Raw genomic sequence first — 14,584 nt, 5'->3', positions numbered from 1 at the left:
GCTGCCCCGGCCGCCCTCGCCCCGCCGGGCCCAAGCTCAGCGGTGAGGGGAGCGCGCCCCGGGCGTCCGGGAAGCGCGGGGCGGCGGCCTCTGCGTTCACAAAGAGAACGGCCTCCACGCTCCACTTCCCTGAACTCGGAAAGCGCCCCACAAGCGGCGCGTGGGCCGTCAACACCCGCGTTGCGATTACTTCTTCATTAGAGGCTCACAGAGACAGGGAGGCGGGGATGTCTGCGGGCAGCAGAGCGCGAAGAGAGGAAGGAAGGGGAGAGGCTGCCACGAGCAGGGACGCAGAAACTGCCAGAAAGGTGGAAAGGGGGCACTAGGGCTCAGCAGGAAGGGCCGAAGGGGGCAGCCGAGGGCCGCGGGGTCACCAAATTGGTCAGACCCGACTTGGCCGGCTCCGCTTGGAGAACCAGCCCTAACTTCGCCTAGCCGACGGGACGTGGTCCGCCTCCGGAGCCTCCCCCCTCGGACAGGTCCTTGGGGCTCGCCGCCGCCGCCGCCGCCTCCTCCCAGGGTAAATGAAAGGCGGGGGAAGAGTCGCTGGGGGCTGCGCGCGGCCACCGCGAAAGCTGCTGCCGTCCTGGGGCATCCTTCCTTCCGCGGCCTGTAGAAGCGCCCCTGGGCGGGCTCAGCCGCCCCACGACCCCGTCTCCTCTCCCTCAGTCCCCAGGAGGGCGACACAAAGCCGGGGAGCGGAGGTTTCTCTCTTTTGAGTAACCCCCCTCCCGCGTCAATCCCCCTTCTTCGCGCCACCCCGCGATGACAAGAGCCGGGACTCGGCCCTGAACCGACCCGCGACAGTTCCCAACCGCAAGGTGACTCAGTTTGCAGAGTCCGAGGAACAAAGTCGCGTCTCCCTTGCCCCAGGCATCCGCGACTATTCGTCCCCCATCTCCCCGTCTCCCCAGCCTCACAGAACTCGCCCGCAAAGGGCTGCGAGTGTCGGGACTGGAGCGGGAAGAAGGGACCAAGCGCAGCAGCCAGCGGGCCCGCCCCTCCTTGGGCAGTGGCCCCTCCCCGGGCAGCGCCCTCCCAGAGAGTTCAAGACCAGGATGCGCCTTCGGGAAAGCTAGTGAGGAGTGACCCAGGCACAGTTCTCTGTGCCGCTCAGTCCCTCCAGTCTCGACGCAGGGGCTGCGCGACCCCGATGGTGGGGAGGAAGGGGGAGGAAGAGCCCATACTCACAGTCTCTCAGTGCTGCGGGGGATGTTCCTGGGCACACTGCGCAGCGCCAGCCCGTGACAGTCCACTGTGCTCCCGGAGCAGGAGCACTGCGCCGGACACGCTTGCGGCGCCACCTTGTTCAGGATCGCCAGCACTAACCCCAGCGACAGGGACAGCGTCTGCCAGCCCACGCCGCGCATCTTCCCCCGCCGCCTCCTAGCTCGCCGGCGCCAGGGGTTTTCTCTTTAGCTTGCTGCTCTGTTGGAACTGCGCTGTGCCTGAGGCCCAGTGCCTGGCGCGAGTCTAGCAACCCAGAGTGTCCGGATAACGTGCACAAGATAATATAGAAGTAACAGTAATATTCAAGGCAGTAAAGCTAACACAGATACACGCCTCTCAGCTCCCCTCACCCTCCTCCTGCAAGGCAGGCGCTCCTTGGGCAACTTTAGGTCCTGAAGATCAGTTGGCCCGGCCAAGGCTACAGGGAGACCCCAAAGCAGCGGGGAGGAGATCACGCGTCGTCTGCCTCACAAATAGCAACTTGGAGGTAAAAGACCTGGAGCTCCCAACCGCGGTGAAGATCGTGAAGATGCAGGGGCCAGTTGCGCGTGGAACAGGGGTGATCCGGTTCCACCGACCCCCTCTGCAAATCCAATTCCAGTGGGGACGGTAGGAGACAGAAGAAGGAGGCTCAGTAGGAATGGTGGCCTCGGTCAAAGTGGGCTCTCCGAAACTAGAAGGCGCAGGAGCCCCGCGGGCCGGGAGCGGAGCGCGCTGGACGACCGGACATGGCGCGCGGGGGCGCACCGGGCTGACGCGCAGCCTAGGGGGCGCGGGACCGCGCTGCGGGGCTCCTGGCGAGGCTCACTCACGCGGCCTGCCCCACCGGCCTGCTGCTTCTCCGCAGCCCGGGCCGGTCCTCGTCGTCTACCGACAGCGGAAGACGATTTGCAAACACACATGCACTTCGCTGAAGGATGTCTGGGCAATTCCGCCTCCCGCCCCGGCGTCCTTGGAGACGCTCCGCACGAGGGCCTTCCCCGGGGTCACGCAGAAAAGACAAAAGGGCAATCGAGCCGCCCAGCAGGCAGGAATATCCACTAGTCACGACCCCGGGAGAGGAAATCCAAGAGGCCAAGTTGAGGATGAGAGCTCCTGCTAAGGCTGACTAGGGAATGGCTGGCCGGCCGGCCAGAAAGAGTGCAAAGGCCAAGCTGGAGGTGTCCGCTTCCCGGGTCCTCCCGGGGCGTTCCGGACGGTGGAGAGATGGCAGCTGGGTCTGTGGTATCTGCTAATCCGAGGAGACCCCGGGAGGCAGCTGAACGGCAGTCCTATGTGCGTGCGTGTGTCAGCCCCTCTCGTCTCCCGGATACGCCGCAGCTCCGCAGCAGACACCTGATGGCAAAGGTGGAAGAAATAAGAGAAGGCTCCTGGGCCGGGGCAGCCCCTCGGTCTCCCCCCGACAGCCCACAAGTGGGTCCTCCTTCTCAAAGTGCAGGAACTTTTCCCAGGGTTTGAATCCAGTCCCCACAGCCACGGTGGGAGTCGTACCGCCGACGTCGCGACGCCGCCCGACTCTGGGCGCTGCACCTGACTCGGCGGCCGCAGTCCGGAGCAGCTTGTCTCCTTCCAGGCTCTTCCCCCTCTCCAGGTGGCTTTCTGCGCCCCTTTCTTGGGGGAGGGAAGTGGGGAAGAGAGAAAGCGGCGATAGGGAGCGGGGACTCGGTGGCTCTGCTGACTCCCGAGCTCCTGGCAAGTGTCTAAACAATAGGACGGACGCAGCAGCCCTAGTCTCGCTCGGCTGCGGGAAGGTGGGTTGTTGTTGTAACTGGAGTTGTTGGCTCGGGCTGCCTGGCGCTCAGCGCAGCCGAACAAAAACCCAGCCCGCGCCTCTGGAGCCGGGCGCGAGACCCCGGACGCTCCCCTTTCTCCTCAGCGCTCCCGCCTTGCCCGGAAAGCTCGATAGCTCCCGCCTGCGCCCGGGAGCCACGGCGCTCCCATCACTCGCCGCCGCCGCCTTTTTTCAACCACCGTCTGCGGCAGCCACCACCGCCGCCGCCGCCGCCAGCCTCCGCCAGCCTCCGCCGTCCGCGAACTCCCCAAATAAATAACCCCAAGTCAGAAGTTAAGCCGGCGCCGGCTTTATATACCCGGCGGAGCCCCCACCCCCCTCGGCTCCGCCCCGCGCGGCCCGGCACCGCCCACTGGCTGAGCGCTGGGAGCCCGCACCTCGCAGCTGAGAGGTGAGGCCCCCGGCTGCCAGCGCCGGGCGGAGGCGGCGGTCGGCGGCGCGTTCCCGCGCACCGCGGCTCGCGCCCTCGCTCCCACGCCCGGGTAAAGTTTGGCGGAGGAAGGAGGTTCCCGGGCCCCCGCCCCCAACTCCAGGGCCCCAGAGGTGACCCAGACTCGAAGACGGTAGTTCGCCGCGGGGGAAGGACGAGAGGGTGGCTTTGAGCGCGGCTCGTAAATAGCGCTGCCGGTGCCTCTGCTGCAGCTTTTGCCAAGCGATCCTAAGGGGGCTGCTCGGTGTTTGAAGCACAGAGAGAGAGAGAGAGAGATTACGATTTTAATTTTTTTTTAATTCTACCGAAATAGATCTGCGTGAGCTCACAGACACACACATGTGTATTTTTGGGTGCTTAAAAGTTCAGAGTTTTTGCAAGTTGGAAAATGGTGTTTTTGAACCTTCTCGCCAGCCTTCCCATCTCCGACCCACCCCCTTCCGTTTAACCCTTTCTTTATAGTCACGCACTTAACACCATGCTCAGTTGACGTCCTGAATACACAATATGCTCACAAAACTCTAAGGGCTTGAATGTGTCTGCGTGATTTTACTCTCTTAGGAAAGGAGGAAAAAAATAAATCCCTAGCAACGCACGTTGTAGCCAGAAGGCTTCCTTTATTTCAGGGAAGTTCTGGATATTTTTTCCTCACTGTTTTGGAAGAAAATTTCCTTGTTTCTTCTTGTCTTTTTAGTGTGATGTGTGTCCGACAACTGCTACCACTCTCCTGCCTCCCACCCCACGCCCCGCCGCCCCCAGCAAAAACCAAAGTCACTATTGTTTGAAATGGCCTCTAAATGAGTCAACAATTTAGCTTGAATTTAAAACGCCTCACCTCGTTGTTCCTGCTTCCATTCCACCTTTCACCGCTTTCACAGGAATTTGTGCAAGTCCCCAGCCTAATACCAGTCTCACAGTGTGATAATTATTTGTGTAATTATCTGTCACCCCCTTGAAGGCAAGAGGACCCATCCAATTCATTTTTCTATTCCCAGCACCTAACAATACGCCCGACACACAGGAGGTGCTCTGAAAATTGACCGGTTTCTTTACCACAAGAATATCCTCAATCTGAAATTTCTCCCACATCCCCAGTAACTTTTTTCCTACTTATATTTTCCGAAATATCTTTGCAAAATGGCTACCTCTACCTATGTCATTTTGCCTGCCCTGGAAAACTTAAAGCCACTGTGAGGGCATCTCCAAAGACGGGGTACCCATTAGATAACTGAATTGGAACTCTGAGGAGTACTCATTTTAATGCCACAGATTTAATAGTCCTCTGTTCTTTTAAATACTTCAAAAGCATTTAACATTCATTAACTCATTTGTCCTTCTAGATTTTAGCTAAAAGGTCTGTTACATAACTTCCTTAAGAAAGAAAAAGTGGAAGCCAGAGTCACATTTTTCCTGTAAGGAAAATGAGACGAAGAACAAGTACCTATCACTGATGAAGGATTCTTCCATCGCTCCCCACCGCACACAGCCCTAGGGAATTTTCTTTAGTCTTTACTAGTGAATTATGTGGTTGAAATATGTTTACCCCTACACTAATTAACCTAATTCCACAACTTTGATACCCTGTCAGCAACAAGATATGAGTATTTATGTTCAACTTCATCCACCACATAGAATCATGGTTCTGTATTTTACTTGCAAAAACATATCTTGCATTCCAAATATTCACAAGTCATGCTATTTATAGCATTGCACAATGCAAGTCATAGACGTGAGTTCAAGTTTGATTCCTTCTCTGGCTCCCTTTCCATTCTGTGTAAAACCAAGAAAAGAGCCAAAAATAACATTCACAGCCTACAGAAACATATTTTTTAATTTGATACAAATTTGAATGAGAAGATATGTCCAGTGGATTTCATTAAGAAAGAAAGGAAAACTACAACTAATTCCTGAGAGACATGACGTATTAATTTCTTTGTGTCATCAACTTTTCAGTTAATAAAGGGAAATTTATACATGAGTGACCAGATTTCTCATTCAAAAAAATATAATTATATTTTTCCTTCAGTATTATTTCAGGATGTTTTTGGAGGCTTCACATGCTTCAGGACCATTAACTTCTAGGTCTTAGTTCTTTCTAGATTATGTTGTTCCCAAATGAGTTCTGAATTTCTCTTTGACTCTGTTACACCCATCCTGAAGAAAGCCTTCTGTGGTCCCTTTTGTCACCACATGAGCTCTCCATAAATCCCGACCTAGATTAAACAGAAGTAGAATCCACTAGAGTCAACATTCAAGTCCCCTATTACCTTGAGAAAATAAATCCAGTTGCTAGAATGATTGAGAAAACAATTTAAACATTTAAACACTCATACAGTAAAAAAACAAAATGAAACAAAAATGACAAGGCATTCTCTCAATTTGCATTTTCTATGGAGGAAAATTTGGTGAAATTGGGATACATGGGGAAAAGGAATAAGAAAGGAGAATTGATGAAAAATAGGTAAATATGAGTAAAAACAGAGTTAGATAACAGTAATAGCATTGATTGAATTCATGAAACTTACAGAATAATTCTGTGGATTTTACTTTCATGTTACTATTTACCATTGTTTCAAAATGTTTTCATGTTAATTACATAATTTTTCTTATAATATTTTTATATTGGAAATGTAAATATGGAACCATAACATCATGGAGATGAAGATTTAATTAAAATTTGTTTCATGCCTCCTAGGTTCCAAGCTATTTGATAGAGTTAAAACCACAGTGTAGTTCTAGATGGTGGCTATTTTATTTGTGTTCAGGTGAGGATGTTGGTCTTCAGCCAGGTCTGATTACATGACACAGTTGAAACCAGAACCTTAGTTCTCTGACCTCATACCTCAAATGGTTCTCCTACACCTACCCTATAGAGTCTCTGGAATTCCCAGAGATCAAGGAATCTATAGTTCATCAGGAAGTGTCACCCTCATACAGATGTCCACATCTCTCTGCACACGCTGTTTACATCATCTAAAGGGAGCAGGGGAGAACTAGTATTGACAGTAGCTGTGCCCAATTACTGAAACCGGACCAGCTTCTGGAGCTAGCTTAAACTTTGAGATGATTCTCTAGGGCAGTGGTTTTCAGAATGTGGTCCCTGGACCAGCAGCATCAGAAACACCAGGGATTATAGTTAGAAATGCACATTTTCAGGCCCCACCTCTGCACACTCAGTCAGAAACTCTGGGGCTGGAGTCCATAAACCTGAGTTCTAATAAGCTGCCAGGTGGTTTTCATACTCACTGAAGCTGGAGAATCACAGCTCTCTAGAGTTCCTCTGTGGTTGTATCTAAGTTTGGAGACTCAGGCAGCAATGAATGATAGGTAACACCTGCTGAATTGACTTCAGCTTCCCATTTCCTGGCATTTGACAAGTGTACATTCCTGATAACCTCTAGGGGGCACCAAAATGTTTTCATGGGCAGCCCCACAGAGGTAACAAGAATTTAGGCTCATTTTCCAAAGAAATGGCCTTGAGAAATGGAAGGAGCTTCCATCTCAGCAAGCTGTTCTAATTGTTATGTCTCAGCAAGGTACCAAATTCATTACACAAATTTTTTCCAGTTTAGTATTTCATATGTATGGGAATAAAAATGCCTGCTTTTCATGATTATCAGGAAGATTAAGATCATATCTGTCAAACTAACAGCACAATACCTCTATGCTAGTATAGAGGTATTGTGCTGTTAGGTATTTATTTATTAAATAAAGGGCAGTATAATTATTTTCATCATTTCTAAAATATTTTATTTGTATTGTGAGAATAGATTAGATATTTCAATTAACTATTACAATGATCAAGTAGCTCCTGTGCTGAGCCCTGGGAAACCCTGGGAAAGGTATTTTAAGAGTAGAGGAAAGATCAAGAACAAAAGAGGGAAGATGGATACAATTAGCTTCATGATAATTATGTCCCATAATACTCTTTTGAAGAGGTGGAGTTGGTTTTCCAGTGACATAATAAAATATCCTGTTGATGGTTTAGTGAAATGAAAATGAAAATCTGAAATTTGGATATGCTGCTAAGTGGGAATGCTTGGGAAGCTTCGGATATATCACTTAGATTTTCTGGACTTAATTTTTCTCAATTATATAATGTTGGGATTAGACCAGTTGAACTATCCTTCCCAGTTCTCAGTAATAATGTAACTATATTTATTAAGTAATATCTGGTTCCAGACCCTGAGCTCCTCACCATGTATGTCTCAGCTTCTTTAATTCTGAGACATTAAAGATGTCTCAGTGATGCAGGTTAAAAAACACATTAATATTTAAAAGCCCAAGGGAAAATAAACAGCAAAAATGTTAATAGTTTTATGAGGTTAAAATAAATTTACAAGAAATTAACCTTTGAGGAAAAGGAAATTCAGTTGTAAAAGTAGTTTTAAATTGCCTAGTCTTTTGACTTACTAAATTTAAAATGCCTCCTGGATTTTCACAGAAGAAAAATATCTTTCCGTGTTATTTGGGAAAGAGGGGGCAGGAACCCCTCACAACATCTGCAGGCTTCTTCTGCTAATTTCAGAAAGGTTGACTGTTCTCATACAGGGTCACAACATCACGCTAAAATTTCAAAGAAATTTGCTGTTATCTAACATAAACCCAAAATAAATATTTTCAAATCCCAAGGCTAAATATTATATATTTTATATAAAAATCAAATCTGATTAACAGAGGCAATTCATAACCACTATTGGAAAAATATAGTTCAAAGTGTATACCTGCCTGATGGTCAAAAAGCCATTTACTCATGCAAAATAGTCACATTAATGTCTTAGACCAAGAGTTAGCAAACTTTTTCTGTTAAGAACCAGAGAGTACTTTAGGTCTTGAAGGCCAATAGGCAAAATCAGGGATATTATGAAGACACTTAACATAATAAAGAAAGCAAACAAATTTCCACAACTGTTTTGCTGGTGTAATTAAAAATGTAACTATTGATTACAAATTTTTGTAATACAGATCTACTAATGAGAATTATGGAATTCTTTTGGGGGGGATAACATTCATTTAATTGGGGTCCAAAATAAGTGTTTTCTATCAGCAAATCACTTGCTAAGTTTAATATATAAAAATCGGTTTTAGCTCACTGGTGATATAAAAAAGGGTGGCAGGTCCAGTTTGGCCTTAGTCCAAAGAGGTGGTTGTTCAATGGAGGAGGTCATAGTTTTCTCAAGGGTTATGTTAGAATTCAGAGGGAAGTTGTAAAGATAAGAGCTCTGAGCTCCAAAGTGACTGCTCTGTGACAAGCAGTAAATGTCTTTCTCTGTATTATCTATGCTCTACTTCTTGAGTTCTGAAATGTAACTCCGCAAAAGCATTTAAAGAAAATTTAAATTCATTTCATTTTAATGTAAAATAAATTTGTATAAGATATGCTGCATATCCACTTCTTGCAGGTGCTTATCTGTTGAACCAGATGGTCCTCATGTATAAAATGGAGATAACAATAAGTAACATTTATTAAGTATTTACTATGTGCAGGCATTATTCCAAGTGTTTTACTTCATTTCCTCATTTAATCCTCCTGGAAAACTGTATCATCTTAGAGATGAGGAAGTTAAGGGACAAAATAGTTGAGTAATTTGCTCATGTTACCTTAGGGATGAGGAAAATGAAGCCAAGAAAGGTTAAGTAACCTGTCCAAGGTCATTCAGCTAGAAAAGGGTAGAGCTAGGATTTTAACCCCAGCAGCCAGGGTCCAAAGCTCTAGGCCTCTCACTAATTCATGAATCATAGGAAATTCATGTTAATGAAATGCAAACTATGAATCTGAAAGAACTATATACACTGTAAAATAATGTATTATTGTTCTTATTCGCTTTATGGCTATTGTTTTTAATGGAAGATGGTAAATGCAAAAACAACATACAAACATTTAGTAGAGAATCACTGGGGTGAATATAATCTGACTTGAGCCAACCCTTTTTATCTCCTTCTTTTCATATTAATAGGATTATTTCATTTCTCTTTCATGACTTGGGCTACACTCTCCTTAGTTACATAAGACAAAAGGAATATTTTTCCCACCAAAACAACATGGAAATTCTACAGCAGATGAGACATGAATGATAAACAAGTCTGTGTAAATTTAGGAAAAACCATAATACAAAGAAGAATCTCTAAGTATAAACAAAGAAGTTTATTCAATAAATACAATGTTGTGTCTGAAAACCCAGAAACGTTACTTTAGTACTTTCTGACTACTTGTATCTTGTTGTGTAAGAAATATCAACTCAGGGACTTGCCTGGTGGCGCAGTGGTTGAGAACCTGCCTGCCAATGCAGGGGACATGGGTTCGAGCCCTGGTCCGGGAAGATCCCACATGCCACAGAGCAACTAAGCCCATGTGCCACGACTACTGAGCCCACATGCCACAACTACTGAAGCCTGCGCACCTAGAGCCCGTGCTCCACAAAAAGAGAAGCCACTGCAATGAGAAGCCTGTACGCCTCCACAAAGAGTAGGCCCCCGCTCACTGCAACTAGAGAAAGCCAGCGCAGTAACAAAGACCCAATGCAGCCAAAAATAAATAAATAAATTTATATATAAAAAAAAGAAATATCAACTCATAAAACTGTGTGCTGTTCATTGTGATTATGAGATAACACAACAGAAAAATATCTCCATGTATGGTTTCCCAAACAATGTAATGAAAAATTATGAAAAATAAAATGTGAATCATAATGCTGTTCAAAATAGTATATAAAAATAACTTCTAAAAACTTGTTCATGCATTCTAAGTTGCTTTATTTTGTGATTAAAGTAGGCACTATAGCTATAAATCTATTCAAGATCATAGCTATAACTCTGTGTGTGCATGTGTGCATGCATGAGTACACAAAAATATATGTGTATATATTTCACTTATATATTCTTCTTCCTTGGTGTCTCTGGCAGGATCTTATTAATTTTCATTTTTCTTCCTTAACCTATCATATGTGGAAAATAAGAGATTCTATATTACCCTACTTCAAAGAAGTTGTCAAGATTAAATAAGTTAATACATAAAAGCACTTAGAGACTTCCAGTTCTGGAACAAGATACTATAGGCTAATGTATACCCACTCCTTCCTCTAAGTACAACTAAATGCCCTGGAAATAATTCAACAGATGATGATAAAAGGATTTAAAGAGGTGGAAAGAAAAAGGTGGACTGGCAAGGGGACTCAGGACCTGAGGAATGACAACACTGTGAGTTTCCTAGGTTTTCCTTCTATCTCACATGGTGCCGAGAAAGGGCAAGTCCAAGACCTGGCTTCCCGAGGGGAAGCCCCAGCACCTGCTCCATAGCTAGGGCACCAGCTGGCTGAACCCTACCTGAAGCAGCAGCTTCAAAGCCCCCAAAGCCCAACCCACCACTGCTGCACAAAGGCACCCTAGCAGATAAGCTGACACACAGCTTATCTCGAGGCAGTGTCATTGGAGCCCAGCTTTTCCTGCCCTCCACACAGTGGCATAAGAAACCCAGGCCCAACATCTTCTGGCTCTCATCCACCCCCTGGCAGAAGATGAGCCAAGATATTACTTCAGCACCAGTAGGAATTGAGCAGGAGACCCAGCAGCACCAGGATAGCAAAACAGGCCAGAATTGCATTGCAAATCTTACGAAAACTAAACTGTCATTAGAACTAAAACCCACAGAAGTAGGCCAGAAACTATATGCTAAATCTGAACAGGGTGACTACAAGCTAAAATAGAAGATTTAAATAGCATCAAGAGTCTCCTAACAAACAAAATGTCCAGGATACAATAGGAAACTCACTCATCATACCAAAACCCAGGAAAACCACAATTTGAATGAGAAAGGCAGTCAGTTGATATCAATCAGATGGCAGAGGAGGACATCAAGACATCCCAGATGAAAGAATACTAAGAGAGTTTGTCTTGCCAGTTGACCTACCCTAACCGAATAGCTAAAGGAAGTTCTCTAAGACAAAAGGAAATGATGAAAGAAGGAAACTTGTAACATCGGGAAGGAAGAAAAAACAAAGGAGGGAGAAAAATATGGATAAAGACAATAGATTTTCCTTCTCTTGTGCTTTCTAAATCCTGTTTGATTGTAGAAGCAAAATCACAGCACTGTGTTATGTGATTTTCAATGTATGTAGATGAAATATTGAAGACAATTCTATTATAAATAAGTGAGAGAATTACCATTTCCACATTATAAGATTATTTGACTTAGCTCAGAAAAAAATGTGTATTGGGCCTTTTAAACTGCTTGATACTGATCTAGATGCCAGAGAAATAAAGATAGAAAAGACATAAATCTTTCTGTTGGGGAGCTTGTTGGCTAGCAGGTAGATGATGTAAAAATAAGATTAACAATCACTCTGATGCATGTGATGAGAAATATATATATATATATAGCAGTGTAACAAAAGCTAGAAGGATAATGCTGTCCTATGATACCAGGAAAAACCCAAGGAAGACAGGACAATAACTAGAGTTTGAAGAAATGAAAGGAGCTTTCTTGGTGCACAATTTGAATGATTACAGATGCGAACACACAAAAAACATGATCCAAATGCTTTAGTCTGTAAGAAAATATATTATCTCACATCACAATAAACCCAGAGGCAGAATGGCCCCAGAGTTTATAGACTGGGTAGTGTATGTATGTGTTAACAGAAGGCTGAAAAACTCTTACAGAAAACCCATGATAATAATGTTTATATCTCATTCATGCTTCATGTCTATACTAGGTCTGTTGTGCTCCATTTCATGTCATCGGCACTGTTTTTCCACATCGTCTTCATTCCAAGAACCAGACTCACTGAGCATCCTGTCCTTAAAACATTTGTGATCACCATAGGAGAGGAAAGACAATAGGAAGATTCACCCTTTGGCTTTTGCATGATATACACATGACATACATAACTTCTCACCTTTTCTCGGCCACATAAAGTCACACGACTATATATATATATATATATATATATGCACACAAAATAAATGTACATATGATGTACATATGTATATATAAAGATATATTTAAAAATATTTATACATACATGAGTAAAATTATATATGTGTATATACATATATTTTATAAGGTATTTACTATAAGGAATTGGCTTATACAATTATGGAAGCTGCCACATCCCAAGATCTGCAGTCAGCAAGCTGAATACCCAGGAGATCTGATTGTATAAATTCCAATCTGAAGGTCAGAAGATTCAAGATCAAGGACAAACAAATGTTTCAGTTCAAGTCTGAAGGCAGGTAAAAACAAACAAAGAACCAATGTTCCAACTCAAAGCGGTCAGGCAGGAGGAATTCCCACTTGTGCAGGGGAAGGTAAGCCTTTTTATTCTATTCAGGCCTTCAGCTGATTGGGTAAGGTCCATTCACATTAGGGAGGACAGTATGCTTTACTCAGTCTATCAATTTACATGCTAACCTCACTTAAAAACACCCTCACAGAACCACCCAGAATAATGCTTGATCAAATATCTGGGCAGCTCATGTCCCAGTTAAATTGACACATGAAATTAATTCTCACACTCTCCAAAGTATTTACACTTGCTGGATTCAGGGTGTGCTTGGGCATCAGAATTTTTTAAGGCTCCCACATGATCTAAGGTGCAGAGTTTAAGAACCACTATGCAAGAGGGTGATGTGCCTTATAGGAGACTGGGGAGTGTGGGATTAACCCTCCCTACTCAGGTAAGTAATGTGGAAAAGTATTCACATTGTTTAAAAACCTTAAAAATAAAAAATACCCATAAAACTCCACGTTAATCACATACGAGATGGATTCATAAATTGAAACCTGCTTAACTGGCAATTAAAAGCTGTAGGACAATGTTGTCTTTCTGTATTTTCAGAATTAAGTTCCAGCTGTTTTGAGAAAGCAACCAGAAGATTGAGAGAAACTGCCAAGTACCCTGGGGAGAAGCTGGGAGTAAAGAGCCACATTAACTTCTGTTATTCTAAAGTCATTGTACCACAAGCAGTGACTGTTAATACTGGAAGTGGAATAAAAGATCCCAAATTCAGAACTTCACCTGCTTTTCACGGGGAAAAGCATTGTACTTTTCTGGGTCTGAACTTCATCGCAGGACCAACAAATTTCAAAAACAAATTTGAGACAATATGCATGATTCATAAGCTTTCCTCACCAGTTTAACCATTAAATGTTTATTTAATTTGGAGAAGGCTTCATTTTCATTAAAGAAGCCCGTGTGTTTAATGTCACTATAGCCATCGGGAAAGTCTACCTTATAATGTAGTAAACAACTCCCATCTCTGTATGACTCGTAACAACACAAGTTATTTCTCACTCATGCACCTGACTGTTGGGTATTGGCTGTGAGCTTTGTTTCATGGTTTACCCTCTCCGGACTCAGGTTGATGGAGCAGCTACTATCTCAAACATTGCTGGTCATCACATCCCACTTCCAGGGTAACGCACTGACCTGATTTGGTCACATGCTCTACTCAACAACAAATGGGACAGGATGTATAATCTTCTACATGCCCAGGAGACTGCAAGCTGGACATATATGGTGAACAGCATTACGGACTATCACTTTCTGCCCTTCGGGTCACCAAAATATTCAACTCACTCTACTTCTCACAGGCAAAATATACTCAGTCCTTCCCAGAGAAGTCAACCCCAAAGTCCCATTTTGCCATGATGTCAAATTCAAAACCTAGGCTCCTTGGGAATGATGCAGGAGATTCCACATCAAATCTGAGTGTGATTTCTCTTGCTCTAGACACTCACAGATAAAAAGATAAGTTACTTTTCCATGCTCTCCAAATATACAATAGTAGAACACGGACAGAGTAACTGTATTAAACACTTCCCTTTGGAAAGAAGAATAGAAAATCCATGGCAGACACTAATCTGATATACAACTATTCTGAAATCTTACCAGGCAGAGGTGGTGAGGACCTTCTACTTTAGAAAGCGAGTATGGGATGGAAATGTTCCTGGATTAGACCCTGATTTTGCTTCCCACCAGAGAAGTCTCAAGCCCATTACTTTTCTCCGTGATCTTTGGCTGTGCCCTATTTGTCCCACCTGTGGTGGGCATTCCTTAGGAATATGTTTTCCTTATGTTCTGAGTGGCTTTCTCCCTCTGCTGCATGCCTACCAAAGGAAGGGAACCAAGGGT

The sequence above is a fragment of the Delphinapterus leucas genome, chromosome 5 (genome assembly GCF_059928025.1).
Source record: "Delphinapterus leucas isolate spDelLeu-1000000601 "Yukka" chromosome 5, BTC_Dleu_Yukka2, whole genome shotgun sequence".
In the NCBI taxonomy this organism is placed as follows: Eukaryota; Metazoa; Chordata; class Mammalia; order Artiodactyla; family Monodontidae; genus Delphinapterus; species Delphinapterus leucas.
The sequence above is the reverse complement of the archived record's forward strand: the minus strand, read 5'-3'. Positions refer to the sequence as shown.